This window comes from Prunus avium, chromosome 6 (genome assembly GCF_965620075.1).
Source record: "Prunus avium chromosome 6, drPruAviu1.hap1.1, whole genome shotgun sequence".
Classification (NCBI taxonomy): Eukaryota; Viridiplantae; Streptophyta; class Magnoliopsida; order Rosales; family Rosaceae; genus Prunus; species Prunus avium.
The window spans coordinates 22,070,305-22,085,700 of record NC_142289.1 but is presented as its reverse complement, the minus strand read 5'-3'; the positions used below and the strand labels follow the sequence as shown (position 1 = coordinate 22,085,700).

The 15,396-nt window shown below is 42.4% G+C and overlaps 1 protein-coding gene across 1 annotated transcript in view; it reads right to left on the bottom strand.

Annotated features, from left to right (window-relative positions):
* Window positions 1-15,396, bottom strand: part of LOC110767122 (E3 ubiquitin-protein ligase BIG BROTHER-like) — a 76,520-nt gene that overhangs the window by 30,110 nt on the left and 31,014 nt on the right. The gene's annotated exons all lie outside the window — the stretch shown is intronic.

Genomic DNA, 15,396 nt, shown 5'->3' with positions numbered 1-15,396 from the left:
GGATTTCACTCAAAACACACCAAATGACTCCTCCCACCATATTATGATGTTTCCCAAGTTTTGGGCTCGAACCGAAATCAATAGGTGTAAGAAATTGGACAATTCAAGTTGAACGGCAGTTCGTTCCTATTTGGAATGGTTGGGGTAATTCATAGTTCTAGCGATTAGATTTCAATCAAAACACACCAAATGACTCCTCCCACCATATTATGATGTTGCCCAAGTTTTGGGCTCGATCTGAAATCAATAGGTGTAAGAAATTGGACAATTCAAGTTCAACGGCAGTTCGTTCCTAATTAGAGTGGTTGGTGTATTCCATACTTCTAGCGATTGGATTTCACTCAAAACACACCTAATGACTCCTCCCACCATATTATGATGTTGCCCAAGTTTGGGGTTCGATCCAAAATCAATAGGTGTGAGAAATTGGACAATTCAAGTTGAACGGCAATTCGTTCCTAATGGGAGTGGTTGGTGTATTCCATACTTCTAGCGATTGGATTTCACTCAAAACTCACCAAATTTCTCCTCCCACCATATTATGATGTTGCCCAAGTTTTGGGCTCGATCCGAAATCAATAGGTGTAAGAAATTGGACAATGCAAGTTCAACGGCAGTTCGTTCCAAATTGGAGTGGTTTGGGTAATTCATTGTTCTAGAGATTGGATTTCACTCAAAACACACCAAATGACTCCTCCCACCATATTATGATGTTGCCCAAGTTTTGGGCTCGATCCGAAATCAATAGGTGTAAGAAAGTGGACAATTCAAGTTCAACGGCAGTTCGTTCGTAATTAGAGTGGTTGGTGTATTCCATACTTCTAGCGATTGGATTTCACTCAAAACACACCTAATGACTCCTCCCACCACATTATGATGTTGCCCAAGTTTTGGGCTCGATCCGAAATCGATAGGTGTAAGAAATTGGACAATTGAAGTTCAATGGCAGTTTGTTCCTAATTGGAGTGGTTGGTGTATTCCATACTTCTAGCGATTGGATTTCACTCAAAACACACCAAATGACGCCTCTCACCATATTATGATGTTGCCCAAGTTTTGGGCTCGATCCGAAATCAATAGGTGTTAGAAATTGGACAATTCAAGTTCAACGGCAGTTCGTTCGAATTTGGAGTGGTTGCGGTAATTCGTAGTTCTAGCAATTGGATTTCACTCAAAACACACCAAATGACTCCTCCCACCATATTATGACGTTGCCCAAGTTTTGGGCTCGATCCGAAATCAATAGGTGTTAGAAATTGGACAATTCAAGTTCAAAGGAAGTTCGTTCCAAATTGGAGTGGTTGGGGTAATTCGTAGTTCTAGCAATTGGATTTCACTCAAAACACACCAAATAACTCCTCCCACCATATTATGATGTTGCCCAAGTTTTGGGCTTGATTCGAAATCAATAGGTGTAAGGAGTTGGAGAATTCAAGTTCAACGGCAGTTCGTTCCTAATTGAAGTGGTTGGTGTATTCCACACTTCTAGTGATTGGATTTCACTCAAAACACACCAAATGACTTCTTCCACCATATTATGGTGTTGCCCAAGTTTTGGGCTCGATCCGAAATCAATAGGTGTAATAAATTGGACAATTCTAGTTCAGAGGCAGTTCGTTCCAAATTGGAGTGGTTGGGGTAATTCGTAGTTCTAATGATTGGATTTCACTCAACACACACCAAATGACTCCTCCCACCATATTATGATGTTGCCCAAGTTTTGGGCCCGATCCGAAATCAATAGGTGTAAGAAATTGGGAAATTCGAGTTCAAAGGCAGTTCGTTCCAAATTGGAGTGGTTGGGGTAATTCGTAGTTCTAGCAATTGGATTTCACTCAACACACACCAAATGACTCCTCCTACCATATTATGATGTTGCCCAAGTGTTGGGCTCGATCCGAAATCAATAGGAGTAAGAAATTCGACAATTCCAGTTCAATGGCAGTTCGTTCCAAATTGGAGTGCTTGGGGTAATAATTCGTAGTTCTAGCGATTGGATTTCACTCAAAACTCACCAAATGACTCCTCCCACCATATTATGTTGTTGCCCAAGTTTTGGGCTCGATCCGAAATCAATAGGTGTAATAAATTGGACAATTCAAGTTCAAAGGTAGTTCGTTCCAAATTCTAGTGGTTGGGGTAATTCGTAGTTCTAGCGATTGGATTTCACTCAAAACTCACCAAATGACTCCTCCCACCATATTATGGTGTTGCCCAAGTTGTGGGCTTGATCCGAAATCAATAGGTGTAAGAAATTGGACAATTCAAGTTCAACGGCAGTTCGTTCCAAATTGGAGTGGTTGGGGTAATTCATACTTCTAGCGATTGGATTTCACTCAAAACACACCAAATGACTCCTCCCACCATATTATGGTGTTGCCCAAGTTTTGGGCTCGATCCGAAATCAATAGGTGTAAGAAATTGGACAATTCAAGTTCAACGGCAGTACATTCCAAATTGGAGTGGTTGGGGTAATTCATAGTTCTAGCGATTGGATTTCACTCAAAACATACCAATGGACTCCTCCCACCATAGTATGATGTTGCCCAAGTTTTGGGCTCGATCCGAAATCAATAGGTGTAATGTAACAACCCAGACCTTAATTATTATTTAATTAATAATTTAATAGAGGAAAAGACAATTATACCCTTGGAATATTTTATTAGGTTTTAAGATGACGTTTTGACTGGGATAGAATCTGGAGATTTGTTTGTACCATTTGGTAAAGCGCGTCGAAACGAGTCCGTAGACACGTGGTAGACTCAAATCCGAGTCGTATTAGGGAAAATACGAGTATTTATATGCGAGTATTTATATAAGAAATGATTTATGTAAGAAATGATTTAGATTTTATAACATTTTTACAGTGGGGTTAGTATGTTCTTATACTATGTTTTAAAACCTTGTTTCTGGTCCACTCACCCTTTAAATGTTTTGCGCCCCCAGGCAGTAGTCGTACGTCAGTGCGCCACCACCGGGCCGAGTCCATCTTCTGCTACTTTCCTTGACAGCATAAGGTCTTGTATAATTATTTTATACTTGTAATCTAATCTGTGTAGAGCTCTGATATTGCCCTAGTATACTTGTCTAACTGTTAGTATGTAAATTTTTGTATGGTGGCAGTTGGTGTATATTCTTACATGTTTGACAGGTGTAATCTTGGGATTGGTCTAATTGTACGGGAGACTATGCTGAGTTTTTTCGTCAAAAGTCAAACCCTAGTTTTAGTTGAAATTTGACTAGAAGGGCAATTAGGTCTTTTGTGCTCGGCACTTGCTGGGTGTCGGACACGCACAGGGTTCGGCTCGGATTCCAAAGTGGAATTTGGGTCGGGTCCTGTCAACTTGGTATCAGAGCATTAGGTTAACTTCCTGTAGACTCCGCACCGTGTGTGCATCTCGGTTTCAAGGAATTTCTGTTTCTTTTCACAAAATCAGGGGCCCATAGCGTGGTGGCACTAGGAGTGGGACTAGACAGTTGTCCCGACTTCGGGGACAGGATCCCCATCCTGAACCAGAGCAGGTAGAACAGTCTCAGGTGGGAGGTCAGACAGGGGCCGTACCGGCGAGGGTTCTCCAACACCTGGACCCTAATTTCCAGCAAACTTACTTAGGCCATATCTAGAACTGGGCAATCCTGAGATCCTTCTCTGAGCTACGCAGATCAGGCTAGGAGGTTAGGGGCCATCGATTTTGAGGGTGATGGTGGCCCAGCTGTAGCTGAGAAATGGATAGAGAGGATAGAGTGGATTATGGAGGTGATGGCCGTTCCACAGGATCACAGGGTGACCATGGCCACTTTCGTTTTGGCCAGAAATGCTTGATGTTGGTGGGAATCAATCAGGAGGAGATATCAGGACCCATCAGTCATTACTTGGCCAGATTTCAGAGCAAAGTTTGATATGCAGTTATATCCACTTACCTATCAGAATTTGAGGATGGAAAATTTCATGCAGTTGGAACAAGGGTTAATGACTATACTAGAGTACAGAAAGAAGTTTAAGGAGTTGTCTAAGTATTGTGTTCCACTGGTAGCAGATGAAAGAAAGAAGTGTCAATGGTTCACCAGAGGTTTGAGGGCTTCCGTCAGAGATATTTTGATTAATCAGCGGTTCACTAAGTTTGCAGATCTGGTTATGACGGCCTCACTGAATGAGAGCAGCCAAATGATGGTCCAAGTGCGGGGTAATTCCCCCAGGCGACAGTTTGAGGAGGGTGGTCCCAGTCAGGGGTCATAAAAAGGGGCTGTTTCAGTTCGGGATCATCTAGTGGCCGCAGTTACAGAGGTTTTCGACCTGGAGTGGGTTCCAGTTGAGGGTCTAACCTGAGTGGTAGTTCTGGGAACCGCTCTGGAGATGGAGCAGCTAGAGGTGCTGAGAGACGTATTTCTGGAGGCAAATCTAATTTCCCTAGAGATGGTGGATTTATATGTCATTTTGGGGATGGATTGGTTAGCCAAGCACTATGCCTCCGTAGGTTGTTTTTGGAAAGAGGTCATGTTCCGTAGTCCTGGACGACCTAAGGTGACATTTTAAAGTGAGCTCAGAGTACTTCCATCTTGACTCATTTCAGCCATGACGGCAAGGCGGTTGCTCAGGAAAGGATGTTCAGGATATTTGGTGCACATTATCGATACCCGGGATAATGGATTGAGATTGGAGGATATTCCAGTGGTACATGAATTGCCAGATGTGCTTTCGGAGGATCTCAAGGTTTACCACCTCACCGAGAGATTGAGTTCACTGTTGAGCTCGTTTCGGGTGCGAAACCCATTTCTTAGGCGCAGTACAGAATGGCAACAGTTGAGTTAAGGGAGTTAAAGACTCAATAGCAGGAGCTGGTGGATGAGGGTTTCATCTAACCCAGTTCCTCACCATGGGGCGCTCCAGTAGTGTTGGTAAAGAAGAGGATGGCACCATGAGATTGTGTATTGCCAACGGGTAGTAGAATAGGGGCATAGTAAGGAACCGGTATCCGTACCATGGATAGATGACCTGTTTGATCAGTTGAAGGGTGCTAAGGTATTTTCTAAGATTGACTTGAGATCTGGATATCATCAGCTGCGCATTAGAGAGGAGGATGTGCCTAAGACAGCTTTTCGGACGAGGTATGGGCACTATGGGTTCCTGGTGATGCCATTTGGATTAACTAGCGTGCTAGCTGCGTCTATGGATCTCATGAACAGAGTGTTCCGATGTTATTTGGATCCCTGTGTGATTGTGTTCATGGACGACATCTTGATTTACTCTAAAAGTCAAAAGGCGCACTTGAAGCATTTGGAAGTTGTGTTGAAGACCTTGAGATAGAAACAATTGTATGCCAAGTTCAGCAAGTGTCAATTTTGGTTGGACAGAATGAGCTTCTTGGGGCACGTGATTTCTGCAAAGGGTATTTATGGGGATCCCCAGAAAGTTGTGGCAGTAGTGAATTGGCCACGACCAACTAGTGTTACTGAGATACGGAGTTTCCTTAGGTTAGCTGGTTATTATTTGTCGCTTTGTGGAGAGTTTCTCTACTATAGCGGCACCTCTCACTCGCTTGACTAGGAAAGGCGTCGAATTTGAATGGTCAGATGAGTGTGAAGAGAGTTTAACGAACTCAAGACCAGGTTGACCACCGCTCCGGTATTAACACTTCCGGACGACACAGGAAATTTTGTAATATACAGTGACACATCCCGACAAGGATTAGGTTGTGTGCTGATGCAGTATGGTAGGGTGATCGCTTATGCTTCTAGGCAACTTAAGAAGCATGAGTTGAACTATCCTACTCATTATTTGGATCTTGCCGCAGTAGTATTTGCCCTGAAAGTTTGGCAACACTATTTTATGGGAAAACGTACTAGATTTTCAAGGATCATGAGAGTTTGAAGTACTTGTTCACCCAGAAGGAATTGAACCTGAGGAAAAGGATATGGTTAGAGTTGATTAAAGATTATGATTGTACTATTGAGCATCACCTAAGAAGAGCTAATGTGGTAGATGATGCCCCAGCAGGAAGTCCTCGGGATTGGTAGCTCATGTTCCAGGGAGGTATTTGCCACTGTTGGTGGAGATGAGGAAATTGAGAATTGGGCTAGTTAAGGATGATCAGGGAGCACTGTTAGATACTCTCAATGTGAGACCAGTGCTAGTAGAGCAAATAATTGAAGCCCAGTCTCAAGATCCGTTAGTTTGGGCATTGAGATTAGAGGTTGAAGTGGCGACAGGACGATTTATTTAGCGAGGAATGATGGGACTTTGATGGGAGAAACAAGGTTGTATGTTCTTAAGGATGATTCATTAAAAAGGAGAACTCTCGAGGAGGCCCACTGTTCAGCTTTTGACATGCACCCAAGTAGCACTAAGAGGTATTGTACTCTGAGGGAATATCAGGGGTGACCTTTCAAGAAGAAAGAGATAGCAGAGTACGTCAGTAAGTGCCTAGTTGGTCAGCAAGTCTTGGCAGAGTGGCAGGAACTTTTTGGGATTGCTGCAGCCACTTCCGATTCCTAAGTGGAAGTGGGGGTACGTTAGTAAGGATTTTGTGTCCAAACTTCCTCAGACAAAGGACAAGTATGACGGAGTGGGAATAATTATAGATTGACTCACTAAGTCAGCTCACTTTCTGCTGGTGAGAGCGACTATACTTTGAATAAGTTGACCAAGATTTTTATAGACGAGATTGTGAGACTTCTTGGGGTACCAATATCCATTGTTTCATGTTGAGAGCAGGTGCGTTGCAATTTTGAGGAAACTGAAATAAGAAATTGTCATTCATGGAATTTGCCTATAATAACAGTTTTCAGGTGAGTACAGGAATGTCACCATTTGATGCATTGTATGGAAAACAGTGTAGAACGCCCTTGTATTGGGATGAGGTAGGAGAGCACAGGTTCGAGGTATCGGAGGATGTTGAAAGGACAAGAAACATGTAGAAATAATCAGAAAAAGGCTCAAGGCGGCCCAGGATCGACAAAAAAGTTATGCAGATAACCGGAGAAAGGGATCTTCAGTTCGAAGTTGGTGACTGGGTATTTTTGGAATTGTCGCCTTGGAAAGGCGTAGTGAGATTTGGGAAACAAGGAAAACTAAGCCCTTGCGATTTTAGGCCATAGGAGGTTATAGAATGTGGGGGCCCAGTAGCTTACAGATTGGATTTGCCAGCAGATCTGTCCCGTCTACATGATGTATTCCATGTGTCCATGCTCTAGAAGTATATTTCAGACCCATCCCATGTCTTGGAAGAGTAATCCTTAAAGTTGAAGGATGATCTAAGCTGTGTGGAGTAGTCGGCTCAGATTCTGGATTGGAAGATGCAAGTGCTTTGATCCAGAGATTCCACTAGTGAAGGTATTGTGGAGGAGTCACGACATGGAAGAGGCCACAAGGGAACCAGAAAAGTGTGCAGGCCCAGTATCCTTAACTTTCGAGTGATAGATACGTAAATTTCGAGGACAAAATTGTCATAAGGGGGGTAGATTGTAACAACCCAGACCTTAATTATTATTTAATTAATAATTTAATAGAGGAAAAGACAATTATACCCTTAGAATATTTTATTAGGTTTTAAGATGACGTTTTGACTGGGATGGAATCTGGAGATTTTGTTTGTACCATTGCGTAAAGCGCGTCGAAACGAGTCCGTAGACACGTGGTGGACTCAAATCCGAGTCGTATTGAAGAAAATACGATCAAAATAAGAAAAAGGGCCAAAATCGTAATTTGAGAAAATCAGATTTTTAAAATCTGTTTTCTCCTTTCTCTCTCCTCACTCTCCCTCTCCCTCGCGCGACCTCTCTCCCTCTGCAGCTTCAGCCGATCACCACCAATCTCCCAGCCACCATGACGCCACCATCCAGCCGGCGGACCAGATCAGAACGGAGCCCCACCACCTCCGCACCTCACCCCAGACCCTCCCCGCCGTCCAGCAGCCACGAGCTTGTCGGAAAAACCAGAAATCGCGTCCGTTTTTAACAGATTTTCGTCGGCTCCGTTCGTCGTCTTCCGGCCACCAAATCGGACGAATTAGGTATGGTTTTTCGACTGATTTTCATGCTCTAGCTGATGGCTGGGTAGGTTTCGAGAGATTTTGATGTTTGAATGGTTGATTTTCGAATTGAATGCCTGCCGGTTTGCATCGCCGAGTTCAGCCACTTCCGGCCACTTTTTGGCCATAGTCCAAGAACAAAAGTGGTTCCAAATAGGGTGTATTACCTAGGATAGGAGTTTGGGCCGACGTTGTGGAGAAAATCCGGTCACCGGAAATTGTTAGGTGCACCCACGCGCTGCCGGCGCGTGGGCCAGGTAGCAGGAGCCACTCTTGGTCCTAGAATAATCCTCGTGTCCTCATGAGCGCGTAGGATTTCGCTGATCTCAATTCGGACAACGTTTGAACCCTGAATGGATCTCGCATAGTGTGCGATTTCTGGGTTCAATAAGCTCGGACCGTTGGATCATAGCCAAACTGGATTATGTTGATCTAGGTATTTTAAGGTTCGTGTAGGATTCGACGGATTGTCAATCGGAGTCCCGGTTACTCCAAAAAGGCCAACCCTAGGGTTAGGATTACGGAAAATCATTCGTTATCCGATCGCGCGATCGTGACCAATCCGACCGTCCGATCGAGATCAAACTCTCGGGACATGTGTCCTAGGCTTTTCGAAACCTCTAGGAACGATCAGATCGGAATTCTGAGGTCGTGGACCCCACAAGGTCCCAAGTTGACTTTTTGGGACTTTATCGCTTTTGAGTCCCTAGATGCTTTTAAATTGTACCCAGCGAGAGGAAAGCTAAAGTGGGCATAGGAATGATCTTTAAGTTGATGCACGCACTTTTAGGAGCCGGGGGTCAGGGTTTTTATTTTAATATTATATTATTGAGCTGAGTTATTAATAAAATATTATGATGGTAACACAGGCACCCGGGCACCAGGTGACTCGCAAGAGGGACCTTCAAAGGGTCCAGCTGGCTCAGAGTATCTGTGAGTGGACTGTTTGTTTTATAAACGTTTTATGCATTTTATTTTCATTATTTGATCTTGAATAAGTTTTACTGAATACGGCTTTCCTAGCATGACTTGATAGATTTAAATATTTCTGTTTATTTATGTGCTGCCTAGTGGAACATTAAAAAGGGATTTGGAAAGTCAGAACTGAGGTATTATTGGATTTAATGGCAGTAGGATTTAAGGAATGGTTTTATAAGTAGTTTTATAAACTTTAATCTTTTTCATAATTATATATATATATATATATATATATATATATATATATATATATATACATTTATTTTAAGCCACCATAAGTACCCAAGGTTGCCTTCAGTATAATAAATGTTGCCTCGGAAATAAAGTTGCCTTCGGAATAAAATTATGTTGCCTTCGGTTATATTGATGTCGACGGACATCCAGTTGCCTTCGGGTAGGTCAGCATGCTTGACACAGCCTCACGAGTCTCGGGGACGCTCGAACCGTGTGGTGCTAGGATTGCGGATCAGGCCGACCAAGAGTCCCCTGAATTCTGCTAGGATTGCGGCTTGGGTGACTTTGTGTTTCCCGAGGTCTGCTAGGACGTGTCACTTCGGTGGCACAAGGATGGAATTGACGGATTATAAGGAATTGACGGAAACTAAAGGAATTGACGGAATTATAAATGGGTACACCTGGTGGTAGATTAAAAGTTGATTTCAATGCTTTCAATAATTTAATGTTTGATCAAGTATGTGATTGATTATATATATATGGATATGAATGCAGTGATTTCAGTGCGAGTATTTATATAAGAAATGATTTAGAAATGATTTATATAAGAAATGATTTAGATTTTATAACAGTTTTTACAGTGGGGTTAGTATGTTCTTATACTATGTTTTAAAACCTTGTTTCTGGACCACTCACCATTTAAATGTTTTGCGCCCCCAGGCAGTAGTCGTGCGTCAGTGCGCCACCACCGGGCTGAGTCCATCTTCCGCTACTTTCCTTGACAACATAGGGTCTTGTATAATTATTTTATACTTGTAATCTAATCTGTGTAGAGCTCTGATATTGCCCTAGTATACCTGTCTAACTGTTAGAATGTAAATTTTTGTATGCTGGCAGTTGGTGTATATTCTTACATGTTTGACAGGTGTAATATTGGGATTGGTCTAATTGTAGGGGAGACTATGCTGAGTTTTTTCGTCAAAAGTCAAACCCTAGTTTTAGTTGAAATTTGACTAGAAGGGCAATTAGGTCTTTTGTGCTCGGCACTTGCCAGGTGTCGGACACGCACAGGGTTCGGCTCGGATTCCAAAGTGGAATTTGGGTCGGGTCCTGTCATGTAAGAAATTGGACAATTGAAGTTCAACGGCAGTTCGTTCCTAGTTGGAATGGTTGGTGTATTCCATACTTCTAGCGATTGGATTTCACTCAAAACTCACGAAATGACGCCTCCCACCATATTATGATGTTGCCCAAGTTTTTGGCTCTATCCGAAATCAATAGGTGTAAGAAATTGGACAATTCAAGTTCAAAGGCAATTCGTACCAAACTGGAGTGGCTGGGGTAATTCATAGTTCTAGCGATTGGATTTCACTCAAAACACACCAAATGACTCCTCCCACCATATTATGATGTTGCCCAAGTTTTGGGCTCGATCCGAAATCAATAGGTGTAAGAAATTTGGCAATTCAAGTTCAACGGTAGTTCGTTCCTAATTAGAGTGGTTGGTGTATTCCGTACTTCTAGCTATTGGATTTCACTCAAAACACACCAAATGACTCCTCCCACCATATTATGATGTTGCCCAGGTTTTGGGCCCGATCCGAAATGAATAGGTGTAAGAAATTGGACAATTCAAGTTCAACGACAGTTCGTTCCAAATTGGAGTGGTTGGGGTAATTCGTACTTCTAGCATTTGGATTTCACTCAAAACACACCAAAGGACTCCTCCCACCATATTAGGGTGTTGCCCAAGTTTTGGGCTCGATCCGAACTCAATAGGTGTAAGAAATTGGACAATTCAAGTTCAACGGCAGTTCGTTCCTAATTGGAGTGGTTTGTGTATTCCGTACTTCTATCGACTGGATTTCATTCAAAACTCACCAAATGACTCTCTCCCGCCATATCATGGTTTTGCCCAAGTTTTTGGCCCGATCCGAGATCAACAGGTGTAAGAAATTGAACAATTCAAGTTCAAAGGTAGTTCGTTCCAAATTGGAGTGGTTGGTGCATTCCATACTTCCAGCGATTGGATTTCACTCAAAACACACCAAATGACTCCTCCCACAGTATTTTGATGTTGCCCAAGTTTTGGGCTCGATCCGAAATCAATAGGTGTAAGAAATTGGACAATTCAAGTTCAACGGCAGTTCGTTCCTAATTGGAGTGGTTGGGGTAATTCATAGTTCTAGCGATTGGATTTCACTCAAAACACAACCAATGACTCCTCCCAGCATTTTATGATGTTTCCCAAGTTTTTGGCTCGATCCGAAATCAATAGGTGTAAGAAATCGGACAATTCAAGTTCAACGGCAGTTCGTTCCAAATTGGTGTGGTTGCAGTATTCCACACTTCTAGCGAATGGATTTCCCTCAAAACATACCAAATGACTCCTCCCACCATATTATGATGTTGCCCAAGTTTTGGGCTCGATCCGAAGTCAATAGGTGTAAGAAATTGCACAATTCAAGTTCAAAGGAAGTTCGTTCCAAATTCGAGTGGTTGGGATAATTCATAGTTCGAGCGATTCGATTTCAATCAAAACACACAAAATGATTCCTCCCACCATATTATGATGTTGCCTATGTTTTGGGCTCGATCCGAAATCAATAGGTGTAAGAAATTGGACAATCCAAGTTCAACGGCAGTTCGTTCCTAATTGGAGTGGTTGGTGTATTCCATACTTCTAGCGATTGGATTTCACTCAAAACACACCAAATGACTCCTCCCACCATATTGTGTTGTTGCCCAAGTTTTGGGCTCGATCCGAAATCCATAGGTGTAATAAATCGCACAATTTCAGTTCAAAGGCAGTTCGTTCCAAATTGGAGTGGTTGGGGAAATTCGTAGTTCTAGCGATTGGATTTCACTCAAAACACACCAAATGACCCCTCCCACAATATTATGATGTTGCCCAAGTTTTGGGCTCGATTCGAAATCAATAGGTGTAAGAAATCGGACAATCCAAGTTCAACGGCAGTTCGTTCCTAATGGGAGTGGTTGGTGTATTCCATACTTCTAGCGATTGGATTTCACTCAAAACTCACCAAAAGACTCCTCCCACCGTATTGGGTTGCCCAAGTTTTGGGCTCGATCCGAAATCAATAGGTGTAATAAATTGGACAATTCAAGTTCAAAGGCAGTTCATTCCAAGTTGGAGTGGTTGGGGTAATTCATAGTTCTAGCTATTGGATTTCACTCAAAACACACCAACTGACTCCTCCCACCATATTATGATGTTGCCCATGTTTTGGGCTCGATCCAAAATCCATAGGTGTAACAAATTGCACAATTTATATTCGAAGGCAGTTCGTTCCAAATGGGAGTGGTTGGTGTAATTTGTAGTTCTAGCGATTGGATTTCACTCAAAACGCACCAAATGACTCCTCCCACAGTATTATGATGTTGCCCAAGTTTTGGGCTCGATCCGAAATCAATAGGTGTAAGAAATTGGACTATTCAAGTTCAACGGCAATTCGTTCCTAATTGGAGTGGTTGGTGTATTCCATACTTCTAGCGAATGGATTTCCCTCAAAAGACACCAAATGACTCCTCCCACCATATTATGATGTTGCCAAAGTTTTGGGCTCGATCCGAAGTCAATAGGTGTAAGAAATTGGACAATTCAAGTTCAAAGGGAGTTCGTTCCAAATAGGAGTGGTTGGGGTAATTCATAGTTCTAGGGATTTGATTTCAATCAAAACACACAAAATGACTCCTCCCACCATATTATGATGTTGCCCAAGTTTTGGGCTCGATCCGAAATCAATAGGTGTAAGAAATTGGACAATCCAAGTGCAACGGCAGTTCGTTCTTAATTGGTGTGCTTGGGGTATTCCATACTTCTAGCGATTGGATTTCGCTCAAAACTCACTAAATGACTCCTCCCACCATATTATGATGGTGCCCAAGTTTTGGCCTCGATCCGAATTCAATAGGTGTAAGAAATTAAACAATTCAAGTCCAAAGGTCGTTCGTTCCAAATTGGAGTGGTTGGGGGTAATTCATAGTTCTAGTGATTGGATTTCACTAAAAACACACCAAATGACTCCTCCCACCATATTATGATGTTGCCAAAGTGTTGGGCTCGATCCGAAATCAATAGTTGTAAGAAATTGGACAATTCAAGCTCAACGGCAGTTCGTTCCAAATTGGAGTGGTTGGTGTATTCCATACTTCTAGCGATTGGATTTCACTAAAACCTCACCGAATGACTCCTCCCACCATATTATGATGTTGCCCAAGTTTTGGGCTCAATCTGAAATCAATAGGTGTAAGAAATTGAACAATTCAAGACCAATGCCAGTTCGTTCCACAGTGGAGTGGTTGGAGTATTGCATAGTTCTAGCGATTGGATTTCACTCAAAACACACCAAAGGACTCCTCCCACCATATTATAATGTTGCCCAAGTTTTGGGCTTGATCCGAAACCAATAGGTGTAAAAAATTGAACAATTCAAGTCCAAAGGCAGTTCGTTCCAAATTGGAGTGGTTGGGGTAATTCATAGTTCTAGCGATTGGATTTCACTCAAAACACACCAAATGACTCCTCCCACCTTATTATGATGTTGCCCAAGTTTTGGGGTCGATCCGAATTCAATAGGAGTAATAAATTGGAGAATTCAAGTTCAAAGGCAGTTCGTACCAAATTGGAGTGGTTGGGGTAATTCGTAGTTCTAGCGATTGGATTTCACTCAAAACACACCAAATGACTCCTCCCACCATATTATGATGTTGCCCAAGTTTTGGTCTCGATCCGAAATGAAGAGGTGTAAGAAATTGGACACTTCAAGTTCAACGGCAGTTCGTTCCTAATTGGAGTGGTTGGGGTATTCCATACTTCTAGCGACTGGATTTCACTCATAATTCATCAAATGACTCCTCCCACCATATTATGATGTTTCCCATGTTTTGGGGTCGATCCGAAATCAATAGGTGTAAGAAATTGGACAATTCAAGTTCAACGGCAGTTCGTTCCTAGTTGGAGTGGTTGTTGTATTCCATAGTTCTAGCGATTGGATTTCACTCAATACACACCAAATGACAACTCCCACCATATTATGATGTTGCCCAAGTTTTGGGCTCGATCCGAAATCAATAGGTGTAAGAAATTGAACAATTCAAGTCCAAAGGCAGTTCGTTCCAAATTGGAGTGGTAGGGGTAATTCATAGTTCTAGCGATTGGATTTCACTCAAAACACACCAAATGACTCCTCCCACCGTATTATGATGTTGCCCAAGTGTTGCCCATGTTTTGGGCTCGATCCGAAATCAAGAGGTGTAAGAAATTGGACAATTCAAGTTCAACGACAGTTCATTCTTAATTAGAGTGGTTGGTGTATTCCATACTTCTAGCGATTGGATTTCACTCAATACACACCAAATGAAAACTCCCACCATATTATGATGTTGTCCAAGTTTTGGGCTCGATCCGAAATCAATAGGTGTAAGAAATTGGACAATTCAAGTTCAAAGGCAGTTCGTACCAAATTGGAGTGGTTGGTGCAATTCATAGTTCTAGCGATTGGATTTCACTCAAAACACACCAAATGACTCCTCCCACCATATTATGGGGTTGCCCAAGTTTTGGGCTCGATCCGAAATCAATAGGTGTAAGAAATTGGACAATTGAAGTTCAACGGCAGTTCGTTCCTAATTGGAGTGGTTGGTGTATTCCGTACTTCTAGCGATTGGATTTCACTCAAAACACACCGAATGACTCCTCCCACCATATTATGTTGTTGCCCAAGTTTTGGGCATGATCTGAAATCAATAGGTGTAAGAAATTGAACAATTCAAGTTCAACGGAAGTTCGTTCCTAATTGGAGGGGTTGGTGTATTCCATACTTCTAGCGATTGGATTTCACTCAAAATACACCACATGACTCCTCCCACCATACTATGATGTTGCCGAAGTTTTGGAATCGATCCGAAATCAATAGGTGTAAGAAATTGGACAATTCAAGTTCATCGGCAGTTCGTTCTTAATTAGAGTGGTTGCTGTATTCCATACTTCTAGCGATTGGATTTCACTCAAAACACCCCAAAAAACTCCTCCCACCATATTATGGGTTTGCCCAAGTTCCGAAATCCATAGGTGTAAGAAATTGGACAATTCAAGTTCAACGGCAGTTCGTTCCTAATTGGAGTGGTTGGAGTATTCCGTACTTCTAGCGATTGGATTTCACTCAAAACACACCGAATGACTCCTCCCACCATA